Raw genomic sequence first — 23,760 nt, 5'->3', positions numbered from 1 at the left:
GAGTTTGAAAATACCATTTTTGGAATTATGTCTGTGTGTGTAAACACGATAACTTGAGTACGCTTTCACTTAGGTCAATCAAATTTTGCATACAAGTACAGTGGAACCTCGGTTTGCGAGTAACTTGGTTTACGAGTGTTTTGCAAGACGAGCAAAAATTTTTAATAAATTTTGACTTGATAAATGAGCGAGGTCTTGCAGTACAAGTAGTATGTATACGCTTTGTCTGTTGAGCGTCATGTGATCACAACTGAGCTGATGGTTCTTCTCTCTCTCTCTCGTTGAGGGATTGTGGTCAATCGTCTCCTATTCCCCGTCTGAGTCGGCGTGCCTCACTCATATAGTCAACATCCGTATGAGCGTATACTGTTTACTACAGCATTAGCATTGTGATTGTGTGTGTGCGCGCGTGTGTGTGTATGTATGTGTGCTCGCTCGCTCGTGTATGTGTGTGTGCACGCGCACGCTCGTGTGTGTGTGTGTGTGCGCGCGTGTGTGTGTGCTTGTGTGTGTGTGTGTGTGTGTGTGTGTGTGTGTGTGTGTGTGTGCTGGGATGTGCGAGTCCCCGTCTTGCACCCTAAAACACGAAGCTGAGTCTCAGTACTTTAGCAACACCAGCTTTATTCAGCTTGAAACAGCAACAGCGCGGTTATTTATGCACAGACACTGCAGTCAGGCAGGGCCCTGCACATTTATAATGTTCCTTGTTCCTTGTATCACCCATCGACGGCATGCGCTTATAGCATTTCTGCGATCTTTTCAGATTCGCTTTTACGGCGAACTGCTACAGTGCTGGGAGACTGCAATTGCTTTGGGACACTCTTCCGCATGTCATCCCATTGGGTGCAATCCCACAAGAGTTTAGAAACTCATTCACACCAGCCATGATTGTTTTCAAAGGTAAAGTACAGGTTAATTTGTGTTATGTATTTTTACTTTATATTTTGTATTAATCATTTTTATATGAATAGTTTTGGGTTGTGGAACAAATCATCTGAGTTTCCATTATTTCTTATGGGGAAATTCACTTTGATATACGAGTGCTTTGGACTACGAGCATGTTTCCAGAACGAATTATGCTCACAAACCGAGGTTCCACTGTATACAAAACGTAGATTTCTTTCAACTTTTGGCTATTTCTGCTAACCAGAAGTGGTACTTTACCTGAACACATACTCAATAATATAAAAATATAATCACCGTCTTGTGATTTACTCCTCAAATATCCATCCCCATATCTGAGTATACGAGAAAGCCCAGGGGAGATCACTCCTGACTTTTTTATGCTTTGTGATAAAATGGCCTACCTTGGGCAAGGCTGATTATCTATCTATCTATCTATCTATCTATCTATCTATCTATCTATCTATCTATCTATCTATCTATCTATCTATCTATCTATCTATCTATCTATCTATCTATCTATCTATCTATCTATCTATCTATCTATCTATCTATCTATCTATCTATCTATCTATCTATCTATCTATCTATCTATCTGCAGGTTTGTTATTTTACCATTTAACAGGATATTGAATCAAACACCTACTCAAGTTCATTGCATCGTACTTCGCTTTGTTGTGTTTTTCATCTATCCATTATCTAAGCCCTCTTCTTCAAGCTGCAGTCACAGAGAGTCAACATCGTAAGGTGTAAAACAGGATTCAGTTCAAAATAGGAACACGACGGACTCACACTGGGACAATTTAAAATCTAATTTGATACTCACATCTTTGGGATGTGAGAGGAGAAACAGAGGAATTTGAAAAAATGTACGTAGATATAGAGAGAACACGCAAAGTCTACACATAACTGAATCTGGGTCCCTGGAGCTGTGAGGCAGTAGCATTAACTTCTTCACTTACATATGGAGTACATTATAATAAAGACAAGTCTTGAACTTCTTTAACTTGAAAAAATTAAGCAGATTGGTTCTTGTAAAATATGTCACCAATTTGCTTAAACTTTTAATTAGAAAAAAAATTGTGTTGCAACCTTGATATCTGGATGTGTCTTTATTTAAAATATGAGAGTAATAAATTTTGATAGATGGCAAAGTCCAGGAGCAAGAACCTGCAGTATGGGAAGTAAATTCAAGCTGGTCAGCTAATGACTGGAGTGTACTGGCTGTACCTTGGCATCCATTGTGCTCACTTAGCAGCATGTAATGTGCTGTGCCAGTCCTTATCATTTTCAGAATGTTCTGCAATGTCCTTCAAATGACATCAAACCCACTTTGTTATGTGGCACCCGCTCTTCTTGACACTCAGACTGATAATGCATTCAAAGTTCACAGATTCCATTTCTTTAATTTTTGATATGGTGGTGCAGTGTAAGTATTGCCGTCTCACAGTTCCTGAGACCAAATCTCGACCTGCTTACTGACTGAGCTCTCCCAGCCTATGTATAACATTATTCCGGGGACTTTTAGCTCCCCCCCCTTCTATATCCCATGAACATGCAGCTTAGGTTGAATGGCAGCTAATGCACTTGAGCGGCATCCCATTCATTGTCGGACCCTGATAAGTGTAGGTCCAGAAATGGATGAATGTTATCTCTTCTCTTGGGTGTTCCCATCTCTTTTTGGTAACCATTAAGGTAATTTGTTCAGTGTCTGTTTCCTTCTATGCATGGAGGTTTAAAGAAGCTGGATTTCTTGTGAAAGGCAATATTTTAAAATATTTCATAATGCTTCATGTCATTATGAAAGGTAATCTTTAGGAGAACTGTGAAGCCTACTTTGTATTAGTGCTCAAGCATAACGTTTATCATTCGTTCGTGGTTACCAATATAATAATCAATTTCTAGGTTTTTCAAAGTTGGGTGGTTACACTCAAATTATTTTTTCCTCCACTGTCCTTGACCTCTTTGATGTGAGATCAGTTTGGCTCCAATATGGCATACCTCCTCCACCCGTGCTGGCTATGGCCTTCCTCTTGGCCTCATCCCCTTCGCCTCCATCCTGGTGCACCTCTTGACCCAATCATTCTCTGCTTTACACTTCACAAACCCAAACCACTTTAGTCTGGATGTCCTCAGAACAGTATCTATCCCATTCACACTATTCTTGCACTGTGGAAATCCACAAATCCATCTGATCATTCTCATCTCTGTTCTTGCTGGTTTTCTATTCATGTTCATGTTCACTACAATAGAGTATATTTTCCTCACACGGCTGTCATAAACTCTTCCCTTCAAAGAGACTCCTTCAAATGTCAGTATGGTGGACTCCTAGAATTCCTTCTATGCACCTCTCACCCTCGATATCCTCTGCATTTTACTCCACATGCCTTACCACATTAATCTGTTTCTCCTCTACACAATACCTTTTGCCTCCTCATTCATCTTCCTTTCACCTTGTAATACTCTGCTCATCCATGCAATTTTCATCTCTCTTCTTGCCAGCTTTGCTTCATGTTCGTTTGTGTTTTCATTTTGTAAGTTAGACAATTATACTGACTCACCACAAGTTGGACCTTCCACATACAGGGGCATTTAAACTACAGTCAGACAAAATTCCAGACAGGTGATCTCCGTTCAACTCCATTAATTTTATACACCATTGTTCTTAATTTCTTTCCCACAATCAAGTGGCCAGGGACCAGATCTGAGACTCAGCAGTCCTGAATCCCACTGCTGACACCAAATTGTAGATACATTTAATATAATTTCCTACATGAAAAGTAAATCAAATACACTTTAAGGATTGATCAGTCTGAAGCAAGGGTGTATTGCTAGACACACACCAATGCCTTATTCCCTGCCAGGACCTACTACAGCAGCTCCTAAGATGTGTGTGTGCTCAATGCATTGAGCAGGCTGCTTTTATAAGTTCACACATATGTCAACATTTACAGTATCTCTTATCAAGTGTCATTTCTCCTGAAGAACAAAATGATCGTAAAACCTAAAGGGAAGGCAATTTTGAAACCAGATTTCATTGTAAGCTTCTGCTAGTACAAACCACAGAAGAGACTTAAAATTCATCATCATTCTGCAATTGGCTGTCCGTTAAATAGCAGACTTTGTGCAGTCAAAAAAAGTTTCCAGCAATTCTCCCAGTCCTGCGTGTCTTTTTTGAATTTCGCTTGCGGACAATCGAATTATGGTGCTGATGGTGTCAATATAGGTTCATTGGATCACCTTGTTTAGTCACTTTGAGTCTTTATGACGGGTCGTATAGCTTGTATTTTGTAATGGGTTTTCTTGGCTCTCCTCGTAACATATGTCCTACCCATGTCAATTGACTGGCTCCTGCTTAACTTGCTTGTATATTGATTCCTTTAAGATACGGTCACTGTGTTTTATTCCGATCATGATTCTGTAGTTGTTTGTTCCATTGCGATCTAGCAATCACTTCATTTGTTTGTTGAGGGTCCATGTTCACTGCAGTATAAGAGAATGCTCAATCATGAGGCGTTGAAGATTCACATCTTGAGTTCAGTAAAAACGTGTTTGCTTTGCCAAATGTTATTTAGCTTTCAGAAGGATATTCAGGCTTGTGCTTTTTGAACTTTTACATCATTAAGAGTATTTGCAACCACTGATCGCAAATACTTGAAGTCATTTACCATTTCAACCTGCTCTCCATGTAGTTGTAGAGCAAGACGCAGGCCGTACTTGGGCCCGATTATCATTTGCTTGTTCACGTTTGTTTCTAGGCCAACTTGTTCTACCACGTGACTTGCTTTCTGTAGTTGTTATTGTGCTCTTTCCCTTTCGTTTTCTAGTAGAGCTATTTAGCAGCGTAGTCTTGAATTGTTGAGCCACTGTTCTGCCATTTGCCTGTTTTCTCTGTTAAGGGTAAATGAAGCTGAATTGTTCTGCAGAGCTGTGCCTGACATAGTCGATTACGATGATGAATAAGAATGGAGACAGCACGTCACCTTGAAGAACTCCTGGGGGGTATTTTTCGTACGTGGATTAGTTGTTTAGCTGGATGTAATTGTTGACGATTTGGCCTGATCCTGGATCTGTCGGTTTTTCGAAACTCTTGCTGGAAGTGTTGTCATAGCAACACATCCTAATGGTTTGTTCTGCATAAACAAGGATTAGTTTACACACGTAATCGGTGACGGTGCGTGGAAGTCATCCAGTCATGGCTTCACCGTTCATGAATGAGCGACCAATAGATATTGGTGCGCTAATTATACGAAAAGAATTTCATATAGAGAGGGTTTTGCACAATCGGCAAGATCCTTTATTGCTCCTGGAGGAAATTCTTTTCGAAAGAGACCGCTTTAGCCGAGGGGGAATATTGTACCTCAAAGATTTATAAGCACTTTATATTCGAAGTCAAACTAGGCGAAGTCGGGCTCTCACAACCACACAGACAGTATGCATTGCTTTGAGGTTTTTTACAAGTGGCACTTTTTTATATACTGTAGGTGATGCGGAAAATCTATCTAAAAGTGCAGTTTGCTAGGCAATTCGTAAAGTCTGTTTGGCTCTGAAATATTTCCTTCGGGTTTTCATTGTGTTTCCTGGACACCTGCGTGTGCAGACAATAAAAGAGGCGTTTCATGCCATTGCAAGTAGGTAATACACTGGCTAAAACACCCACAGTTCCATGAAGAATCTCAATCAGCCTAACATTCTCATTACCAGAACTTCCAAATGTAATTGGGTCACATGGGACTGATCACAGTGGAGTTTGATCAAACATTATTTGGAAAATGTACCTCTCCTCCTGATGAATAATCAGACACAGTGTCTTCATCAAATATTTGACCTTCGTCAATATCTCGTTGGTCAGACACAGGTTCAAGGGATATGATATTCCCTGAAACTGACCCAACAAAAAAGAGGGCTATATGGAACATACCTATGGCACACATGGAGGACAAATATATGCAATGACCATCCTTTACCTGAAATGAAGTGACGACTGCATCCTGCCACTGGTTCTGAGGAGGAGCTTCCCCCTGGAATGCCCTCAGAAACAGGGCGATGGGCATTTTGCTGGAGAGCCAACTCTTCTGCAGGGGTTAGGTCTGGACCGCGTGGACCTCCACCTGTTTTTTGCTTGTCTGCCTTCTTATTAGCTTTAAAATTAATGTTTTTTATATTATATATGCTGCGGTGGGTTGGCACCCTGCTCGGGATTGTTTCCTGCCTTGTGCCCTGTGTTGGCTGGGATTGGCTCCAGCAGACCCCCGTGACCCTGTGTTCGGATTCAGCGGGTTGGAAAATGGATGGATGGATATTATATATGATTATTTATGTTAATTCTTTCAATAGTTATATACCAATATTTACCAGTTTGAAGTATATTCTTATACTTCACTTTAACCTGTTCTCGTGTTCTCCTTGTGCTCACATTTGATCTGGAATTATGACATATTAAATAATAATTAATCTGACACATAGGAAATGAAACGCTGCTTTCAGTAATTACAATGCACACTACTTAGCATTTAATTTGTCGGCCAGCCGTCTTTTCTGGTTTGGGCTGCTTTTGCAGTGTTACCCCTTGTGCATATTAAATATTGAAATTCTTCATGTCCTTCGAATAAAAGGTCTTGCGCCGCGTGTGTGAAAAAATAATGCGGCCGTTCTTCATCATTTTGTTACAGCCTATCAAAGACTTGCTGATCATGTTTTCTAGACTCAATATATATGGGCTTTTCACTCAGCGCGGGCGCGCGCATTCATCTCGGATGATTAATTCCAGCTCGACTAATCTAATACACTGCTGTGTTTGAAAAACCGACTTATCTGGATGAGTTTCACCGGCATTAACTTATCCAAGATGAGGCACCTGATCTCGGATGATTTAAGCGACGTACGAAAAATACCCCCCTTTTCTAGTTGTAAACTCATTTGACAACTTTCCCTCTATGATGACTCTGCATTTCAAATTCTCGTAGAGAACTTGTATTGCTTGTACTAGTTTTTGTGGTTTTCCGTAGTGACACAGAATTGCAAACCTAATGTCACGCTTCATCAAGTCGAAAGCCTTTTTGTAATCTATGAATGTTGGGTAGAGGTACTGTACATCTGCTCTAATCATTCCTTCCAATACTCGTTGCAGGATGTAAATTTGTTGGATACCATTTGCTTGATTTGAATGGAGTACCTTGTTAATGACTAGACAACTATACTTAAGATTGCTGTGGCATTATTTGCCATAATTCAATGTATAAGCTAAGGCAGGGGTTCTCAAGGTCGGTCCTGGGGGCCCACTGTGGCTGCAGGTTTTTGTTCCAACCAGCTTCTGTTTTTAATTGGAATCCTGGGCTAATTAAGTGAATGGTTATTTCCCAGATCCTGTGTTTTGGAAACAATATAGAAATTAGAAAACTAAGTTTGCTAAAATGAAAAAAATAATGTTTAAATGTACTAAGCAGTTTTATGGGAATGATGTATTTTTTTTTCTTTTTAACAATATTTTCATCTTGATGTTCATTGTTTTTTTCCGGGTGTTCCAATTGTTTAACTAATCCATTGTTTTCTAATTAGTGGGTCTGATGCTAAAGTAGTTGCAGCCTTTCATGATTCCGTGTTGTTTGCCTGGGTGTCTGCTCTGCTCATTTTTAACTGTCATTATCAAGATACAATGAAGGGAGCAAACTGCACAGAGAAAGGGCAAAATATAATGACAACAACAAAAGGGAATTAAGCATTTAAATCTATAGCAAAAGCAGAAATATTTCTAAATGTCTTATAAATATAAAAATCATGCTGCTGTGCTTTCTTAATGTAGAATAAGATAAGAGAAAAAATACCAGCTAATTAATTGAAATCAGTGCTATTAGTTGTCTCTAATTATGAATCTGGTTGAAGCAAAAACCTGAAGCCACAGTGGGCCCCCAGGACCGACCTTGAGAACCCCTGAGCTAAGCTAATAGATAAAAAAAATCAAACATGGGCTAAAAGCAGCCGCAAGCTAATACAAATATAGGTTTAATTAAAATACAAGTCAAGACTGCTGCATGGTTAGAAAAAAGTAATTTAACCCTTAACACTCATCCTTCAAAATTTTTACACCCTCCAACTTCACCAACCCTTACACCATACTGACTCACCACACGCCTGACCTTCTACAGTACACAGAGGGGCATTTATACTACAATCAAGTGAAGCTCCAGACAGGTGATCTCCATTGAACTAATTCTGGGGCTTGTTTGCCGGCTCCAGTGATGATTTAGGTGTGGCACATTAAAGGGGCTTTTGCGATCAGTTGTTTTGTGTTTTATCTGGTGTGAAATGAAAAGACTCGACAATGGTTTGGGGCAGCCACCCATATACTTGAACCTGGCTGCAAAAAGGCAGATTTTGAGCACAAACAAATAGAGTGTTGAACCCAAAACAGAAGTGATCAATGGAGGGCAAATGGCAGGTTTTTAAGGTCGGTCAAGGGAAGTGACGTCCCTGGGGGCCGGACCCGAAAGTGACGTCCTCGGGGCCAGAACCGGCAGTGATGTCCTTAGACTCAGGCAGAATTTCCCGTATCTGGTCTGCAGAGGTAAAAGAGGACGGTTAAGTACATCCCGCCACCCCCTGGCTTGGCATGGAATTACTTTCTTTTGGTCCTTTTTGTCATTTTGGCTGGCTCCCATGTGCACGTGTGTGACACTGGTTAGTTCATTTAGACCACTTTCCAGAGATCTGTTTGAAGTGTCACATTAAAGAGTCTGATGCTGTTAAGCAATGTCAGGAAAAGGCAAATTAAACCCCCTGTGGTTCAGTGTTGTATCACAATAAAATGTGCAGACTTACAAAGGGTGCCCACTTTTTATAGACCCTATTCTCTATTTTGCATTCCTTGGAGTTTCACCGAGAGTTTAACAACACAAAAAGATGCTCCTGTGAACCTCTGTGTTTTTCTCATATTGCAGTAAAAGAATCTACAGTTGAGCCCAAGTTTTTTCACAGTCAGGTTCACACAGCAGAACCCCTAACTAAATGACTCTTTTGATTAAATGGACTTTAGTAACTTGTGACTTATACTTCAGTTCCTGTATCAATGACAAAAGAGCAAAATCACTAAACCAAGTGTAATGGAGGCATCATAATTCAAAGAGACCCCGTTGTTCTCTAGTAGCAGCCAAATGCTGCCACTAGACGTTTCTCTCTAAAATAAGCAAATCATTTAGAAATGCTTTTATAGCTCACTTTGGACCAAAATAGAGAATTTGAAATGCAGACGGAAACAAGCAGAATAAAAGCTGTATCAGCTATGAGTGAGAATGTAGAGAAAGGCAGCAGCGGTGGTCTTGATGTACATTTTGTATTGCCGAGTCTGCTGCAATAGCATGTACACTGATGGACCCGATTTGTGCTTGTCCTTTCAATAGCAATAACAATATAAAAGTAAATAAGTGAAAGGAAATAAATTTGGCATTCAATGTTCCCTGTGTACCAAAAATAGCATTTGCTCGGCTTACTCAAAATAATCTTTTTTCTCAATATTCCATGTAAGGTTTTCTTTATAAAATTTTAATTCGTTTATATAGCAGTACAGCCTGCAGACTTACAGATCGCCACACTTGGCACTCAAGTCCAGTGTGATAAGACGTGAAAAGGAAGGCAATGTACATCTTAATCAACTGTAGCACTGCTTTCAGCCGAGGGCCATTTCTTTATTAATGTGACAAAGTACATATGTTTGTAACCAGAGGGTCTGAAGGAAATGTTATGGTTTTGGAAAGGTTTCCATCTTTTTCTGTATTCAATCTACTGTAGTTTTATCAACGGTGTATTTAATCTTGGTCTTTTCGGTGATTGCTGCCAACATTACCGATGACAAAATTCCTTTTATGCAGTTTAAGGTGATATAGTTTATTAACAAAGAATAATTATCAAAGAAATACATGTGAATCCACAAAAAAGAAAGAAATACATCTGAAATAAAGAATGTGTAATGGACAGCCGGGTCCCATACCCGGCAAGGACGCCTCTGCTACATCTTTTCCGGGGGAGCAGCTATGGACAGTTCAATACCTCCCCCGGGACGCTTGTTGGCAGCCTCCCTGGCGGACGATGACTCCCCAACCTAGCGCATGGCTCCATGGGAGATTGAGTCCTTCATAGCCTGGTTGGGGGCTTGGATGGCCGCTAGGGGGAGCTGCAGGGAGTCAGCAGCCCAGTTGGACGTATTTTCAGCCCCACCTGGAAGGGCAATTAGGACCAGGTGGTCAAGCACCTGGAACGCTTCCGGGTGGGATATAAAAAGGGCCAACCATCACTACTCAAGGAGCCAGAGTTGGGAGGAAGAAGACGATGCTTGTGGAGGAGTGGTGGTGAAAAGGAAGGATTATTTTGTGGTGTGGAAAAGAGTGCTTGTGGGACTGTGTATTGCCTGTGGGTCACGGGGAAGACGTGCGCCCACGGGTGAAGAGAAAAATAAAAGTCCTTGTGCTTTATACGTGCCTCTGTGTCCTTCTGTGCCGGGTCGGGCACCTATTTAGCGCCTTTTCTACAAATGAAATAAAGAAGGAATAAATCTGAATCCTCCTTAATGTTTGGGACAAAGGCACATTTTCTCTTGATTTAGCCCCCACTGCTCCACTGTTTAAAATTATAATTTAAGTCGTATATAAAGTGCACATCGCAGACTTTCATTTAAGGGGATTTTCATGCATTTTAGCCACACCATGTAGAAATGCCAACACATTTTCTACACAGTAGCTCCTTTTCAGGGCATCATAATGTTTGGGACAAAGCACTGGCAGGTCTTTTAAAGCAGTTATAATTAGGATTTTGTCACATATTCCTTGAATGCAATGACTGCTTGAAGTCTGTGGTCACCAGGTGCTGTGGATCTTCTCAGGTGATGCTCTGCCAAGCCTCTAATGCAGCCATCTTCAGCTCCAGCTTGTTTCGTGGGCTTGTCCCCTTTAAGTTTTCCCTTCAGCATATGGCAGGCCTGCTCAGCTAGATTTAAATCGGGTGATTGTTTTGGCCATTCAAGAATTTTTCATTTTTTTGCTTTGAAAAACTCCTGTGTTGCCTTAGCGGTATGTTTGGGTCATTATCTTGTTGTAGGATGAAGTGCCATCCAATGAGTTTGAAGGCATTTATTGGAACTTGAGCAGATCAGATGTTTCTGTACACTTTCGAATTCATTGAGCCACTGCCGTCAGCAGTTCTATCATCGGCAGTTCCTACTGTAGACTGTTTCTGATCTGTCAAACAGATGTTGGGGACTTTTTCTTCACCATAGTGAGGATTCTTCTGTCATTGGCAGAGGTGGTCTTCCTTGGCCTACCAGTCCCTTTGTGATTATTGAACTCACCAGTGCGTTCTTCCTTCTTTATGATATTCCAGACAGTTGATTTCAAGGTTGGGAGCATGTACTGATACAGCGCGAGGGGAGACATTTGATTTCGGTCATCCTAAGGTTTTACCAATGCCTCAAATGGGTTTATTTGTGTGTTTCAGCCTCTTAATGGCTTCTTTGACTTTCACTGGCACAGCTCTTGTCCTCATGGTGAACTACGGCAACTACAGACTCCAAAGGGTAGAAGCAAGCCAAGTTATCTTATGAAGCAATAAAACACACCCGAGGAATCAGAAACACCTGGGACGCCAATTGTCCCAAACAGTATTGGTCCCTGAAATGGGTGGACAATGAAGAAAAAGTGTTGTCATTTCTACATGCTATGACTGAAATGTATGCAAATACCCTGAAATGAAAGTCTGCAATGTGCACTTTAATCATCTCTGAATTGCTTGATTTGTAATGTTAAACTGTAGAGCAGAGGGGGAAAATCAAAGAAAAATGTGCATTGTCCTAAACATTATGGAGGACACTTTATAAGAAAATAAAAAATGTATACACACTGTATAAGAAAATTATAAAAAATATACAAACAACATCGAAAAATCACAAAATTGCTGAAGCTTAATCATAATATCTTTGTTAAGTGATGTTAGACACACCTCTCAGATGTATTGGGATGCACCATCAGTGATGTTTCCATGGCCATCAGAAGTTTTGCATCTTTCAACATCAGTATCCTTCACTCGGATGACCCAGCCATGTCCCGACTTGATTCGTAGCAGAAACGAGCCACAGGTCTGCCCTCTTTATCCAAAGCCAACTAGTGGCTTTTTCTGCGACTTAAGTGTTGGAATGTATGGCCCCCTTCTTTGCTGCTCTGGTGATTTCCAAGCCTCTTGGAGATTTTCATAGAGAGTGCCCTGCAGACCCTGTAATCTCAAAGGTTTGCCAGAGGCAGTGTTGCGGGTTGGCCGTTGGGCTTTAGCAGCCGGAAGAGGTGTCCACATCCGAAGTGCTGTATGTGCTCTCCGTCCCGACCTGCTGTTCATATAGTGGGCTTCTCCAGGTATTCCCCTCCCTTGCCAATTGAGAAACGTATCCCTCTCAGATCCAGGCCCTGAGGGGCTACAATATCTTTCAAATTTACTTCTGTATTCAAAAATAACAACTGTATTGATAGTGTCTTAAAATGTAATAGTTCACAAAATATATTTGACACTATGTTATTCCAAGGATACCTGGGTTCGCTTCCCGGGTCCTCCCTGCGTGGAGTTTGCATGTTCTTGCTGTGTCTGTGTGAGTTTCCTCTGGGTGCTCCGGTTTCCTGTCCAAAGACATGCAGGTTAGGTGCATTGGCGATGCTAAATTGTTCCTAGTGTGGGTGTGTGTGTGTGTGTGTGTGTGTGTGTGTGTGTCCTGTGGTGGGCTGGCGCCCTGCCCGGGGCTTGTTCCTGTCTTGCACCCAGTGCTGACTGACTGACTGACTGATTGACTGACTGAATGACTATGTTATTCCTTGCATTTTAAAAATGTGTAAAGAAACATTTCTCATGTCAACTGGATTGAGATCCAGAATTGGCGACAGCCATGTTGAGAGAGACTGGAATCAGGGCAGGTCAGAATTCGAGCAGGATTTGTAACTGAAAGATCAGGAAATGGAGCCAGAAACATAGTCGAGGAATAGAGTGGTAAGTTGTATGTTAAAATGGGTATATATAGTAATAATAATAATTATTATTATTATTCATTTATTTGTATAGCACTTTTCAGGTTAGTACCACTAAGGACTTCACATTGAACATGGAAAACACAAAATAGGCATGCAATATAAAAAAACACACATAATACTACTACTAATAATAATATTCATAATAACTAGGAGGCTTCACCCCCTGCTCGCTTTGCTCGCCAACCCCCGTGTTTGGTTTTCCAGATACACACTTTTAAGATTTTTTTTCTTTGAATTGTTGCTATTTCATTAGTTTCACTTTTATTTCAGAACTTCTTTAAAAACAATATTTGGAATCTTTACAGTCCCAACCTGCTAATCCTTTTAAATGAGGTCTGTGAGACGTGTTTAATGACTTTGTACCATAATTCAGGATAGGTTTGGAATTTCAGCACAGACAAAATGATCTACATCATCAGCAGTTTTTTTATTCTTTTTGCAAAGTAACCAATAAATGCATGTGAGGTAAATGCCGTTTTTGAAATTCTATGCCTTAAACTTCAAAGCCTTACAATATTTACATACTTCAGACATATTACCTATGTCCATATATTCGATCTCAATTCGCCTTTTCGCTATTTGTCCGAGTAATAATTTCTCTTTGTTTGCACTAATGCAATGTTTATGTTCTTTGTTTTGACACTTTCATTTTTTTCTGCTTTCATATTCTGTATCTTGCTCTGCATGTGTTTTGCGCCTACGTTTTTTTAACCTCTTTATGACGTTTTACTTTGTTTTATACTCTGTCTTTTATTTCTGATCTTGCTTTGTCCTGCTATTTTTTCACTTACACCTGGTCCGTGATGATTGTTTTCCCTTATTTCGAGTAATAATTTCCTTTTGTTTGTGCTAATGCGATCTTTACTATCTTTTTTTGATTCTGTAGCAACCTCCGCGTCCGGCTCAAAAACCAGACAGACGTAGTAAAGTCTCACAAAAGTTTTACTTGAACAATCAAGAAAAAGAACATCGACTTCGTAACCCCAAACACAACCTTCCAGCACCCTCTCCAACCCCTCCTCCCATCCTGACCCCCTCCCTTACCGCATCAATCAATACCCCACTGTCAGTCTTCCGTTCTGTATTCCGCCCTCCCTCAATCGAACTTAACAGTAACTCAAAAAAAAAAAAAAGGCTTCAACCTGCCTGGGATGCTACAATACTTTCGAATTTTACTGCTTTTTTCATATTCTTTACCTTTCTCAGCATGTGTATCGCGCCATCATTTTTTTCTTTGAACCTTTCGAATTCCACTGCTTTCATAATCTCTAACCTGCTCTTCATGTGTATAGTGCCAACATTTTTGAATGTCTTTATGAAGTTCTACTTTGTCTTTTAATTCTGAGCCTGATTGGACGTGCTTTTTTTTTTTCAGTTCCACTTGTTCTGGGCTGATTATTACTTTCCTTATTTTCTGAATTTACACCTCGATTATTCTTTTTCTTTTTTGCATTTTTTTCTCACCAACTCTTTTGGGTCTGATTTCTCTGCGCTGCTCTTTCTTCTTTGCTTAGTCGTTGATGTTTTATCTATAACGTATTGTCCTTATATGAGAGCATTGGATCTGTGTGTGCTCAAAGCCTTGACACGACTGAGTGTTTTGCTGCCCGTGGTCTTATTTGATATAGGTTGTAAGTAGGGCGTGTCTTGCAAGAATCTCAAGTTCTACGTCCCCACGAGACGCTCTGTGGCCAATCTTTTTCATCTCGCGGGTCTTTTAAGTGTCTTCCATGATCTTCACGTGAAGATTAAGTCTCGTATCCCTAGTCTTTCTCTAGGATTTTTTTTATAATAGAGAAATAATAGTATCCGTAGAAAAGGAAATAAATTAAAATTAAATTAAATGACAAAAGCAGGTAATAATAAAATCACAAACAAAAATAATCCAAACAACTAACAAGTCTTTGACCAACCAGTTAAAAGTTAAGCATGTGCATTAAGGAATGCTATACGATAAAATGTTTTTTCATTTTTTTTTCTTTTTAATATGTTCTTTGCAGTTCTTTTTCTCGTTTTCTGTAGTGGCGATCTGCACCACCACCACCTGATCAAAGCACCGTGATGTCCCAACATTAATGGATTGACCATCATTATCTAATTTTTCCACTTGAAACCTGAAAACCATGAGGACTGACTGAGGTCATTCATGTTAGGCTGGGTGGTCTCGTGGCCTTGGAACCCCTGCAGATTTTGCTTTTTTTCTCTAGCCCTCTGGAGATTTATTTTTCCTCCTGGCCATCAGACCTTACTTTATTCTTTGTTGCTTAGTATTTCCTGATCTTACTTTTATATTTTTCTTTTTTCTTTCTTCATCTTGTAAAGCACTTTCAGCTGCATAATTTGTATGAAAACATGCTATGGATATAGATGTTGTTGTTTTAAATGATGTTGTTTATGAAGAAAGGGCCTGAGTTGCCTCAAAAGCTTGCATATTGTAATATTTTTAGGTAGCCAATAGAAGGTGTCATTTTGCTTGACTTCTCACTACACTCATAATGGCTAACACTGTACAACACCCAAGTACTGATGTCATGTAACAATGACACGTGCTGCAATGGCATAGCAACCGGCTATGGTGGGGACAAACAACATACTGTAGCACTTTGGGAGGACATGAGTCATATTTAAAACTGCTAAAAATATACTGGAACAAAAATACATATTACTACTAGATTCATTGACCTTTAAGACCCCAGGAGCTGTGCCTAAATCATTTTTAAAAGTACAAGTAATTGCTGGTAAAAAAAAATTAAATCAGTTTGAGTATTTATAAGATATGTGGGAGAGGAGAAATTGTTAAATCATGTAGATAAGTTAGAAAAGATGAAATTTGTTAAGTTTCACTAAGAGTCAAGAAGATGAGGGATTCTCAAGCATGATGTTTTAGATAGATAGATAGATAGATAGATAGATAGATAGATAGATAGATAGATAGATAGATAGATAGATAGATAGATAGATAGATAGATAGATAGATAGATAGATAGATAGAACTTTCTTTCTCACAGGGGGAATGTCCTCAGTGTTGTTGTGTCAGAGAGAGGATATGCAGCAGTGTTCATAATGGCACTCAGTTTTGCTTTAATTCTCTCCTTTGCTACGACCTCCAGGGGGTCCAAGGTGTGTCCTATAACTGAGTCTGCCTTTTTAAGTAGCCTGTTAATTTGGTGGGCTTCTCTTGATGTGATGTTACCAGACCAGCACACCACAAGGTAGAAAATCGCACAGGCCATGACAGAGTTGTAGATGATGTGAAGGATGTCACTTCCCACATTAAAGGAATGCAGTCTCCTACGGTCTCAGCCCTTTTCTTACATAGCTCCTCTTTGTGATGAGACTAGTCCAACCTGCCATTGTACTTGTACAATGCACCACCTCTATGTCCACTCCCTGAATAGTGACCGGACATAGAGGCTCTTTGGTGTTGTTTGGTTTGGCTGATTTTAAGTTGCAGACAATTCTCTTTGCACCAACAAACAAAGTTCTTCACCTGACTCCCCTATTATGTCTCATCTTCCTTATCAATACCTCCTATAAGTGCAGAATCATCTGCAAGTGTCACAAGCTGCTCATCCACCTGCATATCTCTGAGTTTACTCATTAACAGGGATAGCTGGATGGTATTGAAAGCACTGGAGAAATCAACATAATCCTCACAGTGCTGCCAATATATTTTAAAAATATATTCACCATTAAGGATTATAATCAGCATATTGCTGGCTTGTGTACATATTACTGTAATTGAGTGTGTTTTAGGAAACTCATCTGTAAAATGTGAGCAGTTAAACTAATTACATTATAGTGCAGATATCAGTAAATTAATGGTTTAGCTGCTGAATCACATGAGTTAATCAGCTATATTTATAACAGCACTGCATATTAATTTGTCACGCTTCCAAATAATTATCAGTTTAAGTGCAATCATGACTTGGTGTTTGTGAGGCTATAGAAGTATGGAAAGCTATTTTATCTTTTAATACTTCATATTCACTTGACCAAACTCCATTCTCTCAAGGCAAAACTACGTTTTCACATAAAAAACATGTAGGACGGCAGGAGCCAAAGTTCATTTTAACAGCATCTGGTGCAAATCAGGAGGTTTCCCTGGTCCACCATAAGGCCCACTCATGCTTACACTCACAGGGACAAATTAGAATTTCCATTCAGCCTCTTCCCCATTTTTTGACACTCATTGCATCCCAATATGTCTGGAAGGGGGTCCTTTGTTTCCCACAAGTTTTTTTTTCTTCTCTTTTTAGGAAGTCAAGGCTGGTGAGCTGTCAATTAACAGGGCCTGTTAGAGCCCATTGAGGCATTCTTGGTGTGATTTTAGGCTATACAAGAAATAAATTGTTGTTGCTGTGGCTCTGTTCCAAAGTATACTCGCACTCCACAAATGTAGAAACTGAAACACATGCTCATCAGGTTTTTCCAAGTCTTAAATGTAAAATTTTCCAACACCCCTGACTCCTTAAATATGTCCAAGGTCAAAGAATTAATCCACTTTGGAATGGCCAGAAGACACTAAAGATATATTTCTTAACTGAGAGGTGAATTCACATTAGCGCTACATCCCCTGCTGCCTTTTATTACCTTCATAATGTATCAAGACTTCGTCCCTCACTTTCCTACTCTGCAGCTGAGACACTAATTATCATTTTCCTTGTGCTCATTGGTTTTGCGTTTTCATCCCCACGGTCCCATGTGGGATTATTTCAGTATATCATTTTTGTGTAAAGTCTATTAAAGTAATCATCACTAACTAATGTTTTGTAACCATGGACAGCTAAATATTGCTAAGAAAGGCAAGAACAGGACAGAAGTATTGTTAGAAGTGTGAAAATGAACAGACTCGACACACGTAAAAAGGTTTGGGGCAGCCACCCGTATAATATTCCTGGCTGCAAATGGTTTTTTAAGTAATAAAGAGCTGTTGATAACACTGAGTCCAAGATAGAACTGATGAGAGTTGGGAAAGATGGCGGCTTTAAATGATCAGACCGGAAGTGATGTCAGATACAGTAACTGGAAGTGATATCCTTCTGACATCAGTCTGTGCACCGGAACCGGAAGTGACTTTCTTCTGGGTGCAGGAACCGGAAGTGACGTTCTTCTGGGTGCCAGAACCGGCAGTGACGTTCTTCTGGGTGCCAGAACCGGCAGTGACGTTCTTCTGGGCGCCGGTACTGGAAATGTCATCACTGACTCAGATAGGTTTTCCTGTGGCTGGTCTGTAGAGAAAACAGGAGAAGGTTTAGTGCACCCCGCCCTCCCCTGGCCTGGCGTGGAATTACCTTTACTTGGTCCACACAACGTTCCCCTACTCGCACGTGTGTGACAGTAGCTAATGTTTGTAATTAGCACATTTTCACCTGAATGTTTTCACAGTTAATGTTTCATGCTTTGCTAAATAAGGAGTTCTAGGAAACCAAATGTGCATGTGGGTGTGCATACTGTGAAATAAAGCGCCTTGACACACAACAAAGGTTTTGGGGCAGCCACCCGTGTACTTCACCTTGGCTGCAAAGCAATCAAAATATTCAGCACAACGATGTACAGAATGGAGTCCAAAACAGAACTGATCGACAGAGGAAGGGAGTGGGATTTTAATAGGGAGGTTTTCGGAAGTGATGTCGTCCTCAGGGCCGGGACAGGAAGTGATGTAGTCCTCAGAGCTGAGGCGAAAGTGACGTCTTCGTATTCAGGTGGAATTTCCCGTGTCTGGTTTGTGGGGACAAAATAAGAGGGTTGAATGCACCTCACCACCCCCTGGCTGGGCATGGAATTCCTTTCTTTTGGTCCCCGTGGCTGGCTCCCATGTGCACGTGTGTGACAATGTGAATGTCTATAAGCTTACACTGATGGTGATTTTTCCTCTCATTTTCATGGTGTTTTGTTTCCATTGAATTTGTTTGTCACATCAAGGCTAGGCTAATGCAATGCTTTATCGTCTTGCATCCTGTGGAATAATAAAAATTTGAATTAATATATTAAATAATAGTTGAACAAAGAATCTTGGGCTGAGTGACTTTTGACCTAGTCCAAGGGAGGGGAAGAAGATTTCGTGACTACACCTTAGTGCAATGAATATTTTGTACTTAGATAAACAAGTCTAAATTGCCTTGATGATTACTATCTGTATGCATTTGGGTGGATGGAAAATATGTTATGCAAACCAGCTGATGCTAAGAAAATGTATATGTATATGTATTTGCAAGTATAAGAGTTCTTTGTGTTAACCATATGAATGCATTAAGATTGTTAAGGTATGTGATGTAGGAAAGTTAAAGGTTATTAAGCATTAGAGCCTAGGTGTAGAAAATAGCCACAAGATGAATAAAAGAAATAAATGAAGGGTGGGTCAGCTTTTGGGAAATCACACCCTGTCTTAGTTAGAGAAAGAGAAGTTACTCTACCAGTAAGGAAGGGCTGCTTGTGAAGCTGCAAATATAAGATAAGCTTTGCGTACGTGACTGAAAAATTATAAAAGCCTGCTGTGAAAAAAAGAAGGGCAGTCTGTGACGTGATACTGTCAGTGACAATCTGACAGGCTCTGCACAGACTCTCTGCTCACCAAGAAAGAAAGAAAATAAAAAGATTTCTGTTTGTTTGAGTCGGTGTCTGCCTGCTGTTGTCTCGAACCTTTGACCATAATCCCAACTAAAGTTGTAAACAAGCTGCAGTTAGTTCAAAAGTCCGCTGCACGCTTATCGAGTCAAACTAAGGCTCATAGTCACATTCGACTTGTTCTGCACAAATGTTGTTGGCTTCCAGTTAAGTAACGTATTGGCGTTAAGATTCTTGTCCTTACTTACAAAGCACATCTACTTCCGGACTTCTTGTTGTCCGTTTCTCTTCCATGAGAGTTTGAACTTTCAGTTATGGCACTCCTCGGCTCTGGAACTTCCTTCATCATTATATCCGGACATTTGAGTCCTTTTTATTTAATGCCATAGATTCTTTTAAGTTGTTCGGATTACTTGTTTTATTGATTTTTTTTTATTATTATTACATGTACTTTAATTAATTATTTACTTAATTTTATTGTTATATGGGTTTACCTTTTAATCTATGTTTGACTGTCTAGAAAGGTGTAATTAAATGAAAAAAAAATCAATATTATTATTATTACCCTCCTCTCAGCTCACTAATGTATGCTGGTGCATGCAGACAACGAGACCTCTCAGGCTTAGAACTCAGCTGAGGCCTCATCGAAGAATGCGGGCCATGCTGAGGAGTGCGATCTTCTGGATCTCTTTCGCATTGGCTCTACATGGGAGTTTGTCCAGCTGCTCTTGGAACCTCGTCTTGATGGTTCCCAGTACACCAAGACTACTGGAGCCACTATTGTCCTTGTGTTTCACATACTCCTGACCTTCATCTCTAGGTCTTTATACTTGATGATCTTCTCTGCCTCCTTGCTCAGGATGTTGCTGTCACCTAGGATCGTCACATCGATAAAGATGCACAACTTGCTCTTCTTCTTATGGAACATGATGTTTGGCTTTTTGGCGGTGATGGAATGGTCTGTGGGAATAGTTTTGTACCACGTGATGACATAGTCTCTTATTATTATTATTATTATTATTATTATTGTTATTCACTTGAAGAAGCTAGAGCAGGATTGCTAGGGAACTGCCTGGTCTGTTGAGGATGCCACCCAGAAAAGTGTGTAGAAATTAAGAGTTAAGGTAATACATGGAAGGGTGGAGCTCCTTCAACTCACTGCTGGTTGTGAAATAAAACAAATGAATGTAGACAATTATTTATGTTCCTTTCTTACCTCATAAAAATTAACATTAACTTAAGCAACCTTAATAAAATCAAAGGATTTGCTCCCTTTCATGCTGTATTTGTATTTTATATGGACTGCCCTGACCTCACTTGGTATGTTGGTGTGTTTATTAAGGCTGGAATTCCCAACCTGTTTAAAATTTCTCCATCAATGTCCCTTTGGACTAACTTTCAGCTGACATTATATCAGGTGGAGTGCACACATCTGGTGCAAAGTCATTAAAAAGCACTGAGCCCACCATCCTGGGCACTTTCTGAAAGCCAGGCTCTCTGTATAGTCCCAGAAGGCTGCATTTCTAACCTGCTCTGACTCCCATTTACATGAAGACCAAAGTTCTAAGTCAGAATGAGACAGAAGGCCACTGAATTATATTAGGCTTTTCTAAACTTTCCAAGAATAAATTTGTAAATGAATGATGAGTTTTTTGAATTCTGAAAAGGTGTAGAGATGCCCTTTACCCTTTTCTAATGCAGCAATATTTACATACAAATGGTCCGTAAACCCATCTTGCAGATGCATAAGAAAAGGTCCTTCATGCTTTTCAAATTAAGGAATATATCCATACAAAATCTAGGAATTTAACTATGACATAAAGAAATGTGTTATTCAATAACAATAATTTTACACAATTCGTAACTGTTTGTTTTATTTGATTACCCAGAATAAAAATGAATGCAACAAAAAGGCATTGGTATGCTTTTTAAATTTAAAATGGCAAGGAATTTCTTTACAATGAAAAAATCTATGTCATAATCTTGTGGATAAATTATGTGACTTTGAAAAAGTAAAAGCCTTTTTGCAAGCATTTACTTACAGTGTCTATAAAACGTATTCATTTCCTTGGAAGTTTTCACTTTTTTGCCATAAAACATTGACTTTCAGTGGATTTAAATTGAATTTTTTTGACATTGATGAAGACAACGACTTTTTAATTTCAAAATGTAAACAGATTTTTACAAAGTCATCTAAATTAATTACAAGTATGAAATACAAAATAATGGGTGGCATATAGTATTCACCATAAAATCATCAGTAGTATAGTCAGTTTGTGCTAAAAGTCCCAGAATTAGCTCAATAAAGATCACCTGTCTGGGGTTTCAATTGCCTGCACTATAAATGCACCTGAATGTGGAAGGGGCCAACAAGTGGTGGGTTAGTATGGTGGGCTAACCTACACAATGAAGACAAAAGAACACTCCAGGCAACTGCATGAAAAGGGAATTGAAACACACAAGTCAGGAGATGGACGCAATACTGTATAGAAGTTCCTGAATATGCTTTAGAGTCCAGTTAAATCAACCATTAAAAATGGAAAGAGTATGTAAAGAGTTATAGAAGATGTGAAGGATGTCACTTCCCACATTAAAGGAGTGCAGCATCCTTTTCTTATACTGTTCCACTGTATTACAAGTCCAGTTCTGCCTGTCAATAACGTGGAACCCCAAGTATTTGAAGAAGTGATCCATCTATACATCCACATCCATATTTACAAATCATTCCTTAATGTTTTTAATGTTCGCGCCAACGTTTGTATTCTCTAACACAAGTTAAATGGCCTTTAGCAGTTAAATAATTTAATGAAGTTCAGGTTCCTACAGGTCAGGTCAGGTTGAGGAGCATGCACTGGTACAGCTGTAACAGGTGTCTGGTCACACTTATAGGTAATCTAACTTAGACACCATTAAAATATCCAACTACGCCTCCCAGTTTTATTAAGAGACTGGGAACTCCTGAAATTTACCAATAATAGCACACAGGTTTCTTTAAATTGTGCAGTGAGTAAACACACAATGAAAGACACAACAGTAATTTTAGAAAAAAAGCAACAGTAAGTTCTATTACACAAAACAATATAAGGTACATTAAAAAGATGAATGAACATAACAAAAACTAAACATATCAGGAATCAATTTCCCTTTTTTTAAAAGGAAAATAAACAGTCCACCCTCTAAAAGTCTGTTAAAAACAAGAATTGGAGGATACAACCTTTAGTGATGCAGAGTCCAGTTTGGGCACTGTGTTACCCCAACACTTAATTGTTCAACTGTTCATGGATGCACTCTGTTCCCCGGCAGAAGTTGTGTCAAATTGTTGACTCCCTGTCAGCGTCTCTTCGTTGTTCCTTTTTCTTCCACTCTGGGTTCCTTGTGTGGCTGGGACCTAGGCACACCTCATTCCTCGTCTGTCAGCTTCGCTTGGTCCTCTCATGCGGCTTCCCTCTTTCGCTGGACCCACAACTGGCGTCTCCTTGTGGAGCTGTCTCTTCCTCCCTGGAAGTAAATGTTGCCGTCCTTGTGCCTCACGTCGTGCTAGCCAGGTACCCTTGTCTGCCTGCGAGCCCCCTGTGCCCTGTCTGAGTGTCTTGGCAGCGTTTCCTGTGGACTCTCCCTCCTGCCTTCTGCTGGCCAGGAGTTTATATTTACTTCAGTCCCTGCTGTTGTCAGTCCTGGACAAACAGTTTAATCAATGGCACATCTAAATTGCCTGGGTTTAACAATTAATGAAAACACAAGTTAACAAAATGTATGGTTACCAAACATTAATGAGTACAGATATGCTGATTAGGAACCAATATTTCCAAGCCAGGTAAATACAGGCATCCTCCAAGGCCAGACTTCAAAGCAGTGACTCCCTTGCAAGACAGCAAACCCCATTAATAAGTACAGATATGCTGATTAGAAACCAATATTTCCAAGCCAGGTAAATACAGGCATCCTCCAAGGCCAGACTTCAAAGCAGTGACTCCCTTGCAAGACAGCAAATACCATTAATAAGTACAGACAGCCTTTTAACTTCTCACCCCCCAGTCCCAACAGTGGGTGCCTAATGGAACCACCCAGTGCACAAAAAAATGTAAAAGTGTCCCCCTCTGACACAGCGCCTTGCCACACCCACCACACGACGAAACAGTCCCACCCTCCAGAAATGACCCTCTATCTACAGCAGCCGGGTGTTACATGGGTGACTCCTTGGCCTGGTCTAACCACTCAGGTCCTCAACAGGATCCTG

The sequence above is a fragment of the Erpetoichthys calabaricus genome, chromosome 5 (assembly GCF_900747795.2).
Source record: "Erpetoichthys calabaricus chromosome 5, fErpCal1.3, whole genome shotgun sequence".
NCBI lineage: Eukaryota > Metazoa > Chordata > Cladistia > Polypteriformes > Polypteridae > Erpetoichthys > Erpetoichthys calabaricus.
This window is presented reverse-complemented; position numbering follows the sequence as displayed.